Source organism: Rhinolophus sinicus, chromosome 18, assembly GCF_057876585.1.
Source record: "Rhinolophus sinicus isolate RSI-liver-muscle chromosome 18, RSI-T2T, whole genome shotgun sequence".
Lineage (NCBI taxonomy): Eukaryota > Metazoa > Chordata > Mammalia > Chiroptera > Rhinolophidae > Rhinolophus > Rhinolophus sinicus.
This window is the reverse complement of record NC_142518.1, coordinates 54,252,696-54,271,206: the sequence shown is the minus strand read 5'-3', so window position 1 is coordinate 54,271,206 and position 18,511 is coordinate 54,252,696. Positions and strand designations below refer to the sequence as shown.

Genomic DNA, 18,511 nt, shown 5'->3' with positions numbered 1-18,511 from the left:
TTTTTGGCCTCACCATATCCTGCGTTCTTATGTGGGGAGCGGGATGAGAGACCCCGCGTGACAGACTGCATGACAGATATAATTTACTTTCTAGTTCTTTTGTCTCTTTGACCTTCACTCCTCAGTTTATGTTGTGGATTTGTCTTTCTTGTCATCAAATTCAGTGTTGAGCTGCACCACACTTTTCCCCCTTGCTCTCTTTAATACTCTTCCTTATCATTTATAAATTGATAACACCTGGGCTGACTCTGGCCCCAGAAATATTTAGTGCAGCATTTGCAATATTAAACAAGAAGAAGGATTTAAATGTCTTTCAAGCAGAGCATGTACTCTCCATTTAGGCCGTGGTTTTCATCTTTCATTCATCCTATAGTCTGTCTGCATTGCTCAATTATTTCATGTAACTTGACTTGGGGACCCCGACTCTGCATAGACTTTTGGGCAATCATATTATCTTATATTTATTTAATTATCATTTAATTTTTTATGACATTCACATTGACATTTATAGCACCAGGTTCTTTTCTGAGTTCCAAATCTCTATTTCCTACTAAATATCTCCATCACAATAAATAATAGGTACTCAGATTCATCTTGTCCCCAAATGACTTTATCATAATTTATACTAAAGCAACACTGTCTTATTTCCTGCAGTTGCTATTATACCCTGCCATCTTCTAGATCACAAAAGATAGAAGCTCTAAAGTCTTATTGTTCACTTAAACTCCGCTCCATCCTCCTAAAAACTAGGTGACACTCAGTATATCTATTGTGGAGTCTAGGAATGAGCGTTTTTCTCAACTTCCCAAGGTGATTCTGATGCTGATGCTTGTTGGACTACATTTTGAGGAATGATGATAAGAATTTCCATGTTTAACTTCCTCCTTATTATTTGCTATCTAAAGAATAGACCTTGAGATTATCATGCTAAGCAAAATAAGTCAGACAGGAAAAGTCAAGAACCATATGATTTCACTACCAAGTTTCCCCGAAAATAAGACCTAGCTGGACAATCAGCTCTAATGCATCTTTTGGAGCAAAAATTAATATTAGACCCGGTATTATATTATATTATTATATTATATTATATAAGACCCAGTCTTATATTATAGTAAAATAAGACCAGGTCTTATATTAATTTTTGCTCCAAAAGATGCATTAGAGCTGATTGTCCAGCTAGGTCTTATTTTTGGGGAAAGATGGAATATGTGGGATATAAAACTGAAAGCAACAAATGAACAAGACAAACAAAGAAACAAAAATCCATGGACATGGACAACACTTTAATGGTTACCAGAGGGTAAGGGGGAAAGAGGGACGGTAGAAGAGGGAAAAGGGGGTCAAATATATGGTGATGGAAGGAGAGCTGACTCTGGATGGTGAACACACAATGCAATATATAAATGATGTATCATAAAATGTACACTTGAAACCTGTATAATTTTAGTAACCAATGTCACCCCAATAAATTTAATAATGAAAAGTGGATTGACTTTTTAAATCACTCTACCTCTGTGATAGTTATCAAAACTGGAGTTTATTATTTTCCATTGCCACTGTCAAATAATTAGTTAAGACCCTTCTCTTTCCTTAACAGTACCATTGCTCTAGCTTCCAAATTAGTTGCCACTCTCCTGTCTCCTCTCATACTTTGTACAGATGATACAGTCATTTCTCTGCTTGAAACCCTTTACTGGATTCCTAATGCCAAACTACAAAGTCTAAATTCCTTAATATGTCTTGCAATTTTTTCTGCAACCTGAATTTAACACTTTTAGAATTATCATTCTCACCTCACACTGCTTTCCCCACAAACACATGCATGTTTGGCACAGAGGACCACCTAAGGTTGCATTATAATGGCCGGTTTTGTCCTGGTAATTTATTCTGCTTCATAGTGATTCTCCTTTGTGTCCTGTTCTTCCCCAATATCTTTAGGAGTCTTTTAGGATTTACCTTAAATAACACCTCCATCAAGCCTCCTTTAACCCACTCAAGATAAATTAATAGATCCCTCATCTAAGTAATCATAGCACTTTAAAATGGTTTCAATTATCATTTTTATCAGAACATATTATGATGGTTTTTAAAGAGTCTATTCCCCCAAATAGAATGTGATTTCATAAAGCCTTTGTATCATTAGTATTAGGTTCTCAATGCATTGTTTTCTTTGAATCAGTGAGTGAAAGAATGACTACTTAACCATCAGAAGTTTACTGATTTCAAACTAAACATGTTATCTTATGTCATCTTTTCAGTTTGTGTCACCTGCTGATATACATTTTTACAGCCAGGAATATCAGATACATAATTTTCTATTCATTGGAAAGGATAGTACCTTTGTTTGTTTGGTTTGGGATAATCTTGAGTCCTAGAAAATTGAAAGCTCTCATTTCTACTTTTTTTTTTTCTTTTCTGCTGTGTAGGTATGCCCTTAGTTCTTTATCTGTTGGCAGTTATAGAACAGTGATTGGAAATGAAACTCCACATTTCATTATGACAACTCACTCTTAAGATTTCTCAAAGGCCTAAGTAAATAGATGGGCAGTACTTTTCAATAGCCTTCAAATCCGAAGGTCAACTTCAGTGATTTGAGTAAGATAGAATATATTGGCTAAGTAAATTGGCATTACAACCATACAGAATAGGAAAGAGTAAAAATTAGTGCAATGAAATGTATTGAAAACGTTTCTCAAATTTTCTGTATTGAACAGGTAATATATCTGTGAAGATTTTTATGATATTCTTCAAAGAAGACTTAATGAGTTCATTTACTAAGAAAATATTAAGTACAAGTCACTATGTTAAGAACAATGGGGGAATATAATTATTGATCAAAAATAGATTTTTTCTCATGTTTATTATGTGGTGAAAAGAACCAATTTATAAACAATAAACAACAGATGACAATATGGAATAAATGTTATAATAATATCTCAAAATGTATCATGGAAATACAAAGAAAGAAGTTATTAATTTTGATTGGAGAGTAACCAGGAAAATGTAAGGTGAAGAATGAAAATGGACTGAATTAGAGTAATGAGAGAGAAAAACAAAATATGTGTGGATAGACTTAATGGTTATTCTAATAATGGAAATGATGTGGGAAAAAGTAAAGCATAATATTTAAGACTGCATCTCTGAACTTAGACTTTCTGAGTTAAATCCCAGTCCTACACTTCTTTTTTTAGATGAAACCATTTTATTTTACAGTTGATCCTTATTTTAAAATACAAGGACACTATGCTCTTCATATCAAAACATTAGTAACAGATACCTATACATTCTAGAAAATTATTATATAGACCCTCTCAAAGAAAAATGTACCCCATTAAAGGGCTTCAGTGAGATTGCTTGAAAGAAATTTGCATCTTGACTACTTCTTAAAAATACCATTGCATCACTTTGCATCTTTTGTTTCAAAGCATAAATTATTGTCATCAGTATGTGTTTCTGCATTATTACTTTGATAATATGAACATACGTAAATGGCCTTATCACTTAATGTTCCACTGATTTATCAGCCTTTTCTGCAGGTTCCTTAGCAAGTTGAACAGGCTGTTCCATTCTCTGTGGTCTTTAAGCTTTTTCTGTAAATGGGGGAAACATTATCATCATCATAGATAATAAACCCCAAGTCTTTCCAGTAATCCCAATAGAGACATTCTTTGTAGTTAGGTCTTGTTCTTCATGAAGTGTCTCTTAAGGTGCACAGACCATGTTTAACCAGTGTATTCAAATTTTACTCCGTAATCTCAGACATATATCTCTCCACATAAGTACAGGCTGATTGAGAACAAGTTCTAGTGGATATAGCTAAAAATATTTAGCAGAGAGACAGGTTTGGAAAACACGAGGGCCCACATCATCATAACCAGCAACAAGCAGCCTGACACCTGGTGGACTCCAGCCATATTGTGTTAGTATCTGGGTTTTGCTTCTAATTAGAAATACAAAATGAGACACTGGAAGAAATGAATTAAAAGGCTGCTAGTGCATAAAAGTACATAACAGTCTAGCATCGGCAGTAAGCCCAGAACTGAGATACCAATATGAGTGTGAACATGGAGTAATTTTTTTTTTCCTGATGAGCAGCAAACTCTGACTGTCCTCAATGCAGTCAACATTGCATAGGTTTTCCATTTCAGACCAACTGGCTGAATCTTGTCTGCCAGCTTTCATTGTATTGTTCAGTTTCCTTCCCTGGGTTTCCAACAGTGACATCATTGTCATACTGGTTGTGAAATATGGTTCCAGTTGTGGGCCTGGCTGCCACCTCCTACAAAGCTATGGATCAGGAGTTCTAGCCCCATACTTTATTTGCTATGTGCCCTTAAGCAATGAATCCTTTCATATTTTAGGTTTCTTATCTATAAAATAAGGATAACAACACTAACTTTCATAGGTGTGGTACAAGGATCAATTGAGTTAATGTATGTGACTCATCAAAAACTATGCTTGATATATACTTTTGTTATATAAAAGATTTGCAGTCATTGAGTCATCAATCATCATTATCATCATCATAATTTCATCATTATATGGTCCAGTAGGAAAAATAGAATTTGGAATATAGGTACTTAACAAAGATTTGTTAAATGAATCAGTAAATGAATTGATAAAGCGGAAAGAAAAAAGGAAAATGGGTTCAATCAAATCAGGGAAGATCCTGAATGCCAATTTTTGGCATTTGACCTTTATTTGTAAACAGATGTACAGTCATGTTTTTATTGATGCTTAAAATAGAAATATTAAATAAATACATGACAATTTGTGATTGAATTTATTTGTAAATTAATTGAGTTTATCTGTAATTTATAACATTTTTGTTCAGTATCATTGTTGCTTTGATTTTATATAAACATTCAGGATTCAGATAAGTTAATTACCTGGAGTTTAAAACTGTAAGTTGAGAGAAGAAATTGTACACTTTTGCTCATTTCTAGTTTTTTGTTCTTTTTTGATGAAAAGTCAGCTAATTTGATTATTTCAAAATAGTGATAGCTTTGATAAAATGTTTTCTGACACCACTCCACAAACTTCAAAGTATAAATAATTTATTTCTATTTTTTCAGATGTAGTTGTTCTAGGAATAAATTATTTTTCTTCCCCCAAATGTTCCATGTAATAAAACTAATAAATTCATATTGTCAAATCTCAATACAATATCCATTATAAGTGTGGAATCCTCTTCCTGGAATAGCTGCCATAAGAATTAACTGAAAACCACTCCTTTCATATATTTAATTTTTCTTATTTGGGCTTTGCTAATGTTAATTCAGTAGTACAAGAACCAAAAATCAACCTTAAAATGCTTTAATGGAATATTACTGTCCCATTAGAAAAGGGATATAATACAAATTTTAATGTTTTTTTAAATGCTATGCTGCTTATTCAAAGACAAAGCAGACTATCACATAAGGAAAGAGGGGCTACAAGAAAATGAAATAAATACTCTGGGGAATTTTTATGACACAGTGTTATTAGAAAATGTACAATTTCTATCTGATCTAATTTAGTTTCTATTTCTAGCAGATGGCAAATTTTAGTCTTTAGAATTTAATTACCCAAGCAGCTAATTGGAACTTTGAGACATTAAGATACATCAAATAATTTCATAGAAATATGCTATTGTAAAATGTAATTATTTTATAATATTCTACATTGCTTTTACTAGAGAAGGGGCAAAAGAATTTGAAAATATTAAAAGTGTCTCCTATAATTGTTGTATTAAATATTTTTTCAATTAAACATATTACAGGGAAATGCTATGGAGACTATACAAGGGATATATTTGCGAGTACAGAATGAATATATATTTCTAAGAGAAACTAAGAAATATATAACTGAACTTAAAAACTTCTTAAACATTATATGCCCCCAATTAATCAAGGTTAGATAATATTACCAGAGTAATCAGTAATATATGCAATCATCAGAATGAAGTTAAATAACTTTGAACTAGAAAAACAAATTGTATAGTAAATGTAAGTCAAGCTATGCTGTGCTTACAACAAAAATAACCCAAAACCTCAAAATCCAAAGTAAACACAGAAAAGTTTATATTTTACTTTAATTAAAGCTCAATGCCTGACTGGGAATTTTCCAGGAAGATGACCTTCATGAATTGACTGAGTACTTTTCTACTTTTATTTTGTGGTTCTATCACATAAATGTGGCTTCCATTGTCATTAGGGAATAGAAATCAGGAGACTCATGCATAAGCTCTTCAATGCTTCAGCCCAGAGATATCACATACCACTGCTGTTCACCACCCAGTGAGCAGAATTAGTTACATGAACTCTCCTCATAGGGATCTTAGTAATGTGGAGAGCAATGGATGTTCAGTGAGAAATAAAAATATCTGCAATAAGTTGAATACATATACTGTTCTCTTGGACAACTTTCTTACATTATATAAAAAACAAACTCAAAATAGATTAAATAATTAAATGTAAGACCTGAAACCCTAAAACTCCTAGAAAAAGAAAATGTAGGCAGTAAACACTTTGACACTCGTCTTAGTGATTTTTTTTCTTTTTCTTTTTCTTTTTTTGGCTATGTCTCCTAGGGCAAAGACAACAAAATAAAATTGAACAAATGAGTCTACATCAAATTAAAAAGCTTTTGCATGGCAATGGAAACCATCAACAAGATGAAAACACACCCTAGTGAATGATAGAAGATATTTGTCAATGATGTATCTAATAAGGGGTTAATATTCAAAACATATTTTTAAAAAACTTTTACAACTCAACATTTTTAAAAATCTGATTTAAAACTGGGCAGAGGACCTTACTAGACATTTCTCCAAGGAAGACATTCAGAGATGGCCAACAGATAAATGAAAATGTGCTAAACATAACTAATCATCAGGGAAATGCACATCAAAACCACAAAGAGCTATCACTTCACACCTGTGAGAATGGCTATTATAAAAAAGACAAGTAATAACGAGTGTTGGTGATGATGTGGAGGAAAGGGAAACGTGCACTGTTAGTGGGAGTGTAAATTGCTCCAACCACTATGGTACACATAATGGAGTTTCCTCAAAAATTAAAAATATAGAACTACCATATGATCCAGCACTTCTACTTCTGAGTATTTTTTTGAAGAAAACAAAAACACTAACTCAAAACAATACAGGCACCCCATGTCCATTGCAGCATTATTTATAATAACTAACATATAGAAACAACCTAATAGATGTCCATCAGTACATGAATGGATATAGAAAGTGTGGGATACATATGCAATAATATATTTTTAGTCATAAAAGAAGGAAATTCTGCCATTTATAACAACATTGGTAAACTTGGAGGGAATACTGTTGAGTTGGCTCTGACTCAGCAGAGTATTGGCGACTTAAGAATGAATTATGTCCACCTTGTCCTTTTCTCAACAGCCCTACGTGGCTCCTGTAGACTCATGTTTATGGCTTCTTTTATGAAATCAATCCATCTCATATTTTGTCTTCGTCTTTTCCTGTTGCTGTCTATTTTTCTTTGCATTACTGTCTTTGCTAATGCTAACTGAAATAAGTCAGACAAAGACAATTGTATATTTCACTTATATGTGGAATTAAATTTGTTTTTAAAATACAAGTTTATAGATACAGAGAGCAGATTGGTGAATGACAGAGGTGGAGGATGGGTGGTGAATAAAATGTGTGAAAGGGGTCAAAAGTTGCAAATTTCCACTTACAGAAAAAAATAAGTAATAAGGATGCACTGTACAATATGTTGACTAGCTAATAATACTGTGTTACGTATTTGAAAGTTTCTGAGAGAGTGAATCGAAGTTCTCATCACAAGAAAACAAATTTGTAGCTATGTGTGGTGATGGATGATAACTAGACTTATTGTGTTGCTCATTTTGCAATATATATAAATATTGAATCATTATGTTGTGTACTTGAAAATAATGTTATATGTCAATTACTGAAAAGATAGACAAATAGATGAATGAAGTTAAATAGAGTTCTCAGATATAGATCTGATGAAATATGGTTAATTGATTTTTTGCAAAAGTAGAAAATCAATTTAATAAAAAAGTAGTCTTTCAATAAATTATGATGGAACAATTAGATAACCATACGCAAAAACAATGTACTATGAACTATATATCATAACTTTAAAAAATTAACTCAATATAAAAGCCTCAATATAACACACAAAACTATTAACATTTTAGAAAAACTAGTAGCAACTCATTTTGATTTTTGAGTTATACAAATAATTATTTGAATATGACACCAAAAGCAGAATCCATAAAAAAAAAAAAAAAAACCACATACATTAACTGTACTTCCTCAAAATTTAAGACTTTTCCTCTACTGAAAACATGGTGAAGAGAAGGAAAAGATAATCTGTAAAATATCATAAATTATTTGCAAATTATACATCTGATAAAGTACTTGTATCTTAAATATATATAAAAAAACTGTCACAATTCAAAAATTAGGGACAAGCTATTAAAAATGTACAATTTTAGACACTTACCAAACAAGATATACAGATTGCAAACCAGCATATAAAAATGTGCTAAACATCATAATTTATTATCAAAGCAAATTAAAATCAAAAATTGCATACCACTATATTCCTATTAAAAAGGCTTAACAAAAAATTAGGCAATAACCAAATTCTGGTGAGAATGTGAGGTGAGAGTTACCCTCATACATTGCTAGTGTGAATGAAAGCTTGTACAGCCATCTGGAAAAACATCTGGCAATGTAATAATTTACAATCTAACAATTGAATTCTTAGGCAAAATTGAGTAAATGGTACAGAGATCTCCATATATCCACTGCCTTCACACATGCATAGCCTCCTCCATTATCAACAACCCACCTCAGAGTGGTACATTTATTACAATTGATGGATCTACATTAACACATTATCATTCAGAGTCCATAGTTTGAATTAGGGTTTACTTTTCGTGTTGTACATTCTATGGGTTTAGACAAACATATAATGACATGTATCCAACATTAGAGTATTGTACAAAGTAGTTTGACTCCCTAAAATTCCTGTTTTCTCTGTCTATTTATCCCTTTCTCTTATCTATCCCCAAAAAATCACTGATATTTTTATTCTTCATAGTTTGGCTATTCCCAATGTTATAAAATTAGAATCATACTGCATGTAGCCTTTTCAGATTGATGTCTTTCATTTAATAATATGCCTTCAAGTTTTTTCCATGTCTTTTCATGACTTTGTGGCTCATTTATTTTTAGCACTGAAAAACATTTTATTGTTTGGATGTACCATAGTTTATTTATCTGTTCATTTACCAAAGGATATCTTGGTTGCTTCCACATTTTGGCAATGATGTATAAAGTTGCTATGAATAGCACTGTACACGTTTTTGTGTGTACATAAGTTTTCAGTTACTTTGAGTAAATGCCAAGAAGTGAAACTGCTGAATCTTATAGGTAGAGAATGTTTAATTTTGTTAGAAACGAAGAAATGTCTTTCAAAGTGCTGTTCCATTTTTGCATTTTTAGGAGCAATGAATGAGACTTTCTGTTTCTCCACATCCTTGCCATAATTGGGTGTTGCCAGTGTTCTGGATTTTCGCCATTGTAATAGGGATGTAGTGGAATCTCATTGTTTTAATTTCTACTTTCCCCGATGACACATAATATATAGCATTTTTCATATTCTTAGTTGCCATCTGTATATCATCTTGGGTGAGGCAGCTGTTAATGTCTGACTCATTGTTTGTGTGTTTTTTCTTTATGTGTTTCTGAATTTCAAGAATTTTGCATATTTTGGGTTACAGTTCTTTATCAGATATGTCTTTGAAAATATTTTATCCAAGTCTCTGGTTTTTCTTTTTGTATTCTCTTGACAGTGTCTTTCACAGAGCAGGAGTTTTTAATTTCAACTAAGCCCAGCTTATGAATTCTTTCTTTCATGGATTGTGTCTTTGGTGCTCTATCTAAAAAGTCATCATCTAACCAAAAGTCAACTAGTTTTCTTCTGTTATATTCTAGGAGTTTTATAGTTTTGCATTTTAAATTTAAATACATGATCTGTTTGAGTTAATTTTTATGAAACACGTATGGTTGGTACCTAGATTCTTTTTTAAAAAAATTAATGTTTATTGGGGTGACAATTGTTAATAAATTTACATAGGTTTCAAGTGTACTATTCTGTGATACATCATCTATATATCAAATTATCTGTTCGCCATACAGAGTCAGTTCTCTTTCCATCAACATATATTTGATCCCTTTTACCATCATCTACCACCTCCTCCCCTCCTTACCCTCTGGTAACCACTAAACTATTGTCTGTGTCTATGAGTTTTTGTTTCTTCATTTGTTTATCTTCTACCTTTGTTGTTTTCAGTTTTGTATACAACATATCAGTGAAATCATATGGTTCTCTACTTTTTCTGACTGACTTATTTTGCTTAGCATAATAATCACAAGATCTATCCATGTTATTGCAAATGGCATTATTTCATCTTTTGTTATGGCAGAATAGTATTCCATTGTGTATATATACCACATCTCCTATATCCAATCATCTATCAAAGGACACTTAGATTGTTTCCATGTCTTGGACACTGTAAGTAAAGCTGCAATGAACGTCGGAGCACATACATCTTTATGGATTAATGTTTTCAGATTTTTTGGGTAGATACCCAGGAGAGGGATTGCTGGGTCATATGGTAATTCTATTCTTAATTTTTTCAGGAACCTCCACGCTGCCTTCCATAGCAGCTGCACCAGTCTGCATTCCCACCAATAGTGTATGAGGGTTCCTTTTCTCCAAAGCCTCTCCAGCACTTGTTATTATTTGTACTGTTGACGATAGCCATTCTAACTGGTATCAGGTGGTATCTCATTGAGATTTTGATTTGCATTGCTCTGATGATTAGTGATGTTGAGCATTTTTTCCTAAGTCTGTTGGCCGCTTGTATGTCCTCCTTGGAGAAATGTGTCCTCAGGTTCTCTACCCATTTTTGAATTGGATTGTTTGTTTTTTTTGGTTGTTCAATTACATGAGTCCTTACATACTTTGGATAGGAGCCCCTTATAGGAGGCGTTGTTTGCAAAAATCTTCTCCCATTTGGTTGGTTGCCTCTTTATTAAGTTGATGGTTTCTTTTGCTGTGCAGAAGATTTTAGTTTGATATAGTCCCATTCATTTATTTTAGCTTTTACTTCCCTTGCCTTTGAAGCCAAATTCATAAAATGATCTTTGAACCCAAGGTCCATCCATAAGTTTAGTACCTGTGTTTTCTTCTATGCAGTTTCTTCTCTGAGGTGTTATGTTTAGTTTTTGATCCATTTTGAGTTAATTTTTTTACACGGTGACAGATAGCAGTCTAGTTTCATCCTTTTGCACGTGGCTTTCCAATTCTCCCTTCCAGCACCATTTATTGAAGAGGCTGTCTTTCCTCCATTGTATGTTTTTGGCTTCTTTGTCGAAAATTATCTGTCCATATTTAAGTGGGTTTGTTTCTGGGTTCTCAATTCTATTCCATTGGTCTGTGTGTTTGTTTTGCTGCCAATACCATACTGTTCTGATTATTGTTGCCGTGTAGTACAAGCTGAAGTCAAGGAGTGTGATACCTTCAGTATTGTTCTTTTTTCTTAGGATTGCTTTGGCTATTTGGGGTCTTTCGTAGTGCCATAAATATGTGATGATTTTTTGTTCTATTTCTTTTTTAAAAAGCCATTGGGATTTTGATGGGGATTGCATTAAATTTATATTTTGCTTTGGGTAATGTGGCCATTTTAACTATGTTGGTTCTTCCAATCCATGAACACAGAATGTCTATCATTTCTTTGTGTCTTCTTCAATTTCTTTTAAAAATGTCTTATAGTTTTCAGAGTGCAGGTCTTTCACATCCTCGGTTAAGTTTATTCCTATGTATTTTATTCTTTTTGTTGCAATTGCTAAAGGAATTGGTTTATTTTTATTTTACTTCTTTTTCTGAGATTTCATTCTTAGTATGTAGGAATGCAATGGACTTTTGTACGTTGATTTTGCAGCCGAAAACTTTACTGTATTCGTTTATTTTTTCTAATAGCTTTTTGGTGGATTCTTTGGGGTTTTCTACTATATATAGCATCATGTCATCTGCAAAAAGTGACAATTTAATTTCTTCATTCCCAATTTGGATGCCTTTTATTTCTTTCTCTTGCCTGATTGCTCTGGCTAGGACTTGCTATACTACATTGAAAAGCAGAGCTGATCAGGGACAGCCCTGTAATGTTCCTGATCGTAGAGTAAACAGCATCAGTTTTTCACCATTAATTACGATATTAGCTGAGGATTTGTCATATATGGCCTTTATTATGTTAAGGTATTTTCCTCCTATACCATTATATTAAGTGTTTTAATCATAAGTAGATGTAGTATCTTTTCAAATGCTTTTTCTGTATTATTGATATAATCATATGATTTTTGTCCTTTATTTGTTTATGTGGTGTATCACATTGATCGATTTGCGTGTATTGAACTATCCTTGTGCCTCTGGGATGAACCCCACTTGGTTGAGACATGTAATGTTTTTAATGTATTATTGCATCTGATTGCTAGAATTTTGTTTAGGATTTTTGCATCTCTATTTATTAGTAATATTGATCTGTAATTTTCTATTTTTTGTGTTATCATTACCAGGTTTTTTATCAGGGTAATGTTGGCCTCATAAAATGATTTATGGAGTATTGTCTCTTCTTCAATTTTTTGGAAGAGTTTGAGTAGGACAGATATTAGATCCTGTTTGAATGTTTGGTAGAATTCACTAATGAAGCCATGTGGTACTGGACTGTTGCTTTTGGGAAGGTATCAGATGACAGATTCAATTTCCTTACTGTTAATCAGTCTATTTAGATTTTTCAGTTCTTCGTTCCTCAGCCTAAGAAGGCTAAATGTTTCTAAGAACATGTCCACTTCTTGCAAGTTTTTTAATTTGGTGGACTATAGTCCTTCCTAGTATTCTTTGATGATCCTTTGTATTTTTGTGGCATCTGTGGTAAATTCCCTTCTTTCATTTCTGCTTTTGTTTATTTGTGTCTTTTCTCTTTTTATCTTAGTGAGTCTAGCCAATGGTTTGTCAATTTTATTAAAGATTTCAAAGAACCAGCTCTTTGTCACATTATTTTTTTCTGTTTTCTTTCTGTTCTCTATTTCATTTAGTTCTGCTCTGATTTTTATTATTTCCTGCCTTCTGCTGACTCTAGGTTTTATTTGTTCTTCTTTTTCTAGTTTTTTAAGGTTTAACATGAGGTTATTTGGGATTTTTCATCTGTCTTGAGATAGGCCTGTAATGATATAAATTTCCCTCTTAAAACTGCTTTTGCTGCATCCCAAAGGTTTCGGTAAGATGTACTTTCATTCTTATGTGTTTCTATGTATCGTTTGATCTCTCCTCTTATTTCTTCTTTGACCTAGTCGTTTTTTAAAAGTATGTTATTTAGTCTCCATATATTTGTGGGTTTTCCTGCTTTCTTTTTGCAGTTGATGGACAATTTCAAAGCTTTGTAGTCAGAGAATATGCTTGAGATGATTTCAATCTTCTTAAATTTGCTGAGGCTAGTTTTATGTCCCAATATATGGTTTATCTTTAATAATGTTTCATGTATACAAGAAAAGAATGTATAGTCTGATGTTCTAGGATGATATGCTCTATAAATCTCAATTATGTACATTTCATCTAATGTGTCATTTAGGGCTGACATTTCTTTATGTATTTTCTGTTTGAATGATCTATCCATAGCTGTCAATGATGTATTTAGGTCCTCTACTATAATTGTGTTGTTGTCAATTCCTCCCTTTAGTTCTGTTAATAGTTGCTTATATGTTTCTGTGCTCGCTTATTGGGGCCATAAATATTGATGAGTGTTATATCTTCTTGTTGTATAGTCCCCTTTATCATTATGAAATGTCCATCTTTGTCTCTTGTTACCTTTTCTATCCTGAAATCTGTTTCATCATATAAGTATGTTGAATCATGTCTGTTACATCATAATTACATCAAATGTAAGTATGAATACACCTGCTTTTCTACCCTTTCACTTTGAGTCTATATTTATCTTTGCAGCTAAGATGATGTGTCTCTTTGAGGCAGCTTATGGTTGGTTTTGCTTTTTGATCCAATCTGCTACTCTGTGCCTTTTTATTGGGGAGTTAGTCCATTTACATTTAGGGTGATTATTGATATATTAAGATTTCCTATCATTTTATCTTTTCTTTTCTGGTAGTTCCATGTTTCCATTGTTTCTTTGCCTTTGTGTTTCTATCTGTTATTTTAGTTTGGTGGTATTCTATGATTTTTTTCCTATTTCTCTTGTTTTATGTTATGTGTCTCAGTTCTGAATTTTTTTTTTTAGTGGTTATTATTTATGTAAAAGAAAATTTCATATATACAGTAGTCATTTCTTTTCATGTTATCTCAGTTTCCCTTTGCATATTCAGACCTCACTCCCCTTTTATGTTTTTGTTGTCACAAATTATCCCTATTTATGCTGTGAGTTAATTTCTGTGTTAGAGTGGCAAATTATCTTCTTCTCACTTTCTTTTCTTATGTTTTTATCTTCTTTACTTTTTATAAAGTTTTACTTTACTTTAATTTCTTATATTTTTATCTTCTTTACGTTGGAGTGAATAGTGCCCTATTCTGTGTAGGAATTGCCATTTCCTGCTTCTGTCTGTCTGTTGGTAATCTTACTTATACTTTTGTATCCTGTTGTTTTTTTGTTTCAGGTAGAATAACCTTGTTCAGTATTTCCTGTAATGCAGGCTTTGTGGTGGAAAATTTCCTCAACTTCTGTATGTCTGGAAAGGTCTTTATTCCTCCTTCATACCTAAAGGATAACTTTGCTGGATATATAATTCTTTGCTGGTTATTTCTCTCTTTCAGTAGTTTAAATACTTGATTCCATTGTCTCCTGGCTTGCAGAGTTTCTGCTGGGAAATCTGATTATATTTGAACGGGCTTTCCTTTATAGGTTATTATTTTCTTATCCCTGGCTGCCTTGAGAATTCTTTCCTTGTCATTAATTTATGACAGTTTCAATATAATGTGCCTTGGAGGACATCTTTCGTAATTGAGATAATTAGGTGTTCTGTTTGCTTCTTGGATTTGAGGATCCAGTTCTTTCCATAGGTTTGTGAAGTTCTCATTGACTGTTTGTATGAATAGGCTCTTTTCGTCCTTCTCCCTCTTTTTTCCTTCTGGTATAATCATTATTATTGTATATAGTTTTTCTGACCTAGTCAGAAAATTCTTTATAGAGTTCTTTCATTTCTTTTAACTTTCAAGGCTGTCTCTTCTTCCATCTGTGTCACTTCCAGATTTACATCTTTGATATCACTAATGTTTTCTCTATCTGTCAGCTCTACTTCCACGCTCAGTATTTCATTCTCCATTTGTTTTATTGAATTCTTCATTTATTGAATTTTCATTTGTTTCTTTTTTAACATTTCAATCTCTTTGGTAAAATATACATTTTGTTTGTTGATTTTATTTCTGACTTCACTAAGCTACCTATCTGAGTTTCCTAGCATCTCGTTGAGTGTTTACAGAATGGCAGTGCTGAATTCTCTGTCATTTAAGTCACATATTTCCATGAGTTTTAAGTTTATTTTCTGGAGATTTTTTATTTTCTTTCTGAGCTGCCTTGTTACCTTGGTTATTCATCATAATTAATGGGTGTCTCTTCCTGGGTATCTACAGCAGTGAATTCTGCAGCAGGCTTATCTGAAGAGGTCTTTCTTTTGTTTTCCACCAGGTAGCACTGGAGCATTTTATTTTCTCTTGCCCTATTTTGGCTTCTCCCAGTAGAAGATTTCCTGGAAAAGTGGGCATCTCCTCCTTGACCAGGTCATGTGGGTCTCAGGGCACCACCCTTGTGGGCGGATGTGATGGGCAACAGGGTTTGAGCCCTTGAAACCCAGTGCTGCCCGTGCAGCCAGATACAGAGTTATGGACCTCAGCAGCCCTTGGTGCCCCCACTAGGATCAGCTGTGAAAAGTGCGGTTGGGACGGCCTGAGAGAAGCTTCTGTTGTGTTTCTGCGTTTGTTCTCCTTTAAGTAATGGTGATTGCTAGACCTCAGCTACCTCGCCGTTTTAGCTCCTCCCAGGTCACTGGAATTAGCTGCAGTGTGTGTCTCCCACTCAGAAACTATCTCTTCAGTTCCAAGGGCTGTAGATATTCTGGTCTTTAATCCGACACTTATACCATTTTTTTCTGAGGCCAGCTGCCTAACACTGGGAGGGTGTGAGGGTGGCAAAGTCTGGGAGCATGGGGAGGAGGTGGCCAGGCTCCATGGCTTTGTTTTCTACATGGTGGTGATTGCTGTTAGACCACAGTTGTCACATTTCTGTACTTAGGTGTTTTCCCGCTGGTCTGCCTGATGACTACATTCAACTGTATTATATGCTGATCACTCAGGCAGGATTGCTGGGGCCACAGAGAGTGCACCTATAGTTTCCATCTTCCCCTCTCCCAGGACTACAGTCAGTGAGTTCTGAGCTGCATCCCACAGCCCCCATCTCTGCATGTCTCCCTTCCCATCTCCCTTGTTTGACCCGATTTGCCCACCTTCAGATGTTTCAATGCGCAGATCTCTCAGATGTATTTGTGTGTTGCACAGGGAATCCTTTTTTAAATTATAGCTATCCAACTTATTGTAACTTCAAGAGGAGAGATCAAGGGGTACCACTCACACCGCCGTGTTTCTGATGTGACCTGTCAGCTGTTTTAGATGATTAGAATTGAAAACAGCTTTATTCTTGCCTTTTTATTATTAAGTTTTGGAACAACAAGTAAAGTTAGCATCACTTTCTGATATTACCCTCTGACAAAGAATGGGTTGTTGTGATCCTGTTACTTTTCAAATGATTCCTTCATCTTGTAAACAATCAGGAAACTCTTATGGGATGAATCTGACTGATCTTGTTATACTAAAAAACCACAGTACATCTCCAGATTTAGGAAACGAGGAGAAACCCACTAGTTTGCCAGCTTGAGCAAATCATCAACATAGCCTAAATCTATGGGGACTTGACTGATGAATGAGGGAAAGAGATCAAAGAGGACAGAAGAAAAGCAAGTGCACATATAAAATAAGAACAATGACTATAGGCTCAGGAATAAATTTAAAAAAGGTTTCAATGTCTTCATAGAATTTAAGAAAGCATTTTTTTGTAACAAGGCAAAAACTTGATGACTATAAAACAAAACAAAACAAAAAATCCTTGGGGCACAAACTCGATGATTAGAAATATTAAAGCAAGGCATCTGTTAGAATTTTTATGAGGTACCTAACTCACCCACTGCACACATAAATGAGAGTTCAGTTTACTAATGCTGCTGTTTTAAGACTAAACACAGTATAATTTGCATTCAAGGAAGATACAAATTAAGTATGCAAAGGCTTTAAAACTTAGAAAATGATAGTAGTGATGCTCTGTGTGTCTAAAGGAGATAAGTAAACAGGCATCTGTCTACAGTGAGTAAATGTTCATTATGAAGAATTCCCCATGAGACGTCAGTGTGACATTACTAGACTGAAATGCAAATTAAAAAAAAAAAATTAAACAGAGAGAATAAAGAATGAATAAGGATTGGTGGGAAATGACAGGGATATCTCTTTTTGGAGCCTGTTATAAGAAATTATTAAGATAAAATTTTACATAAAGGAGACATAAAACATTAGGCACAATATGTCCTATGATTGTGGGATTTCTGCTCAGTATAAATCTAATAATTCAGTTAATGATTTTCCAATATTTACAAACCTGTAACTCATTTTGAGTGGACTAAATACATACTCCAGAGCAACGCTAAAGAAGCTGGTTGGTATACTGTTAGTATATCCCAGGTAGGTACACGCTCTGCCTAAAATGCAGTGCATGGGTAATTGGAGGCAGTTTTTAGGATCATTCGTATAGTAGAATCTATTCTCTTTTTCATTATCTGGACAGAGCAAGCAAAAATATTCATTTAAAAGAAATTTTCTTGCTGATTGCCTATTTTTTTTCATATTAGTTTGCATGTGCAGATGTAGCCTAAGACTATCCCAAAGCCCAAGATGTTACTTCCATATGTCTAATAACTAACAATATTGAAGATGAGGAAAATTTGGATATGGTATATAATGGTATTCAACCAAGAAATTCCATTCATTATATACAAGAATTGTAGATGCAATGAGAGTCAAGTAGCTCTTCTCATTATGTATATTTCTGAATAACCAATCGTATATCTCAATGAAATCCTCAAGCTTTTTCATCTTGATTCCTGAATGATATAACTCATTCTACTTAATTATCACCTGCTCTAATTATAATTTAAGAAGGCTGTTAAATTATTGTTTCTACAATTCATTTTTAAAAGAGTATTTTGTGAGTGGGATGAGGATAAATTAGTTACATGATAAATAGAAAATATTGGTTAGATTGAGACTTTGTCAACATTAGCTGTAATAATTCCTACAAGAAAAATAAAGATATGCTGAAAGATGAGAAACAAAATCTGCTT

General features: G+C 33.5%; 1 pseudogene; it reads right to left on the bottom strand.

Annotated features, from left to right (window-relative positions):
* Positions 1 to 3,501: 3,501 nt before the first annotated feature.
* The window catches only part of LOC109438722 (proteasome subunit alpha type-1 pseudogene), an 84,195-nt pseudogene continuing 69,185 nt past the window's right edge, over positions 3,502 to 18,511 (bottom strand).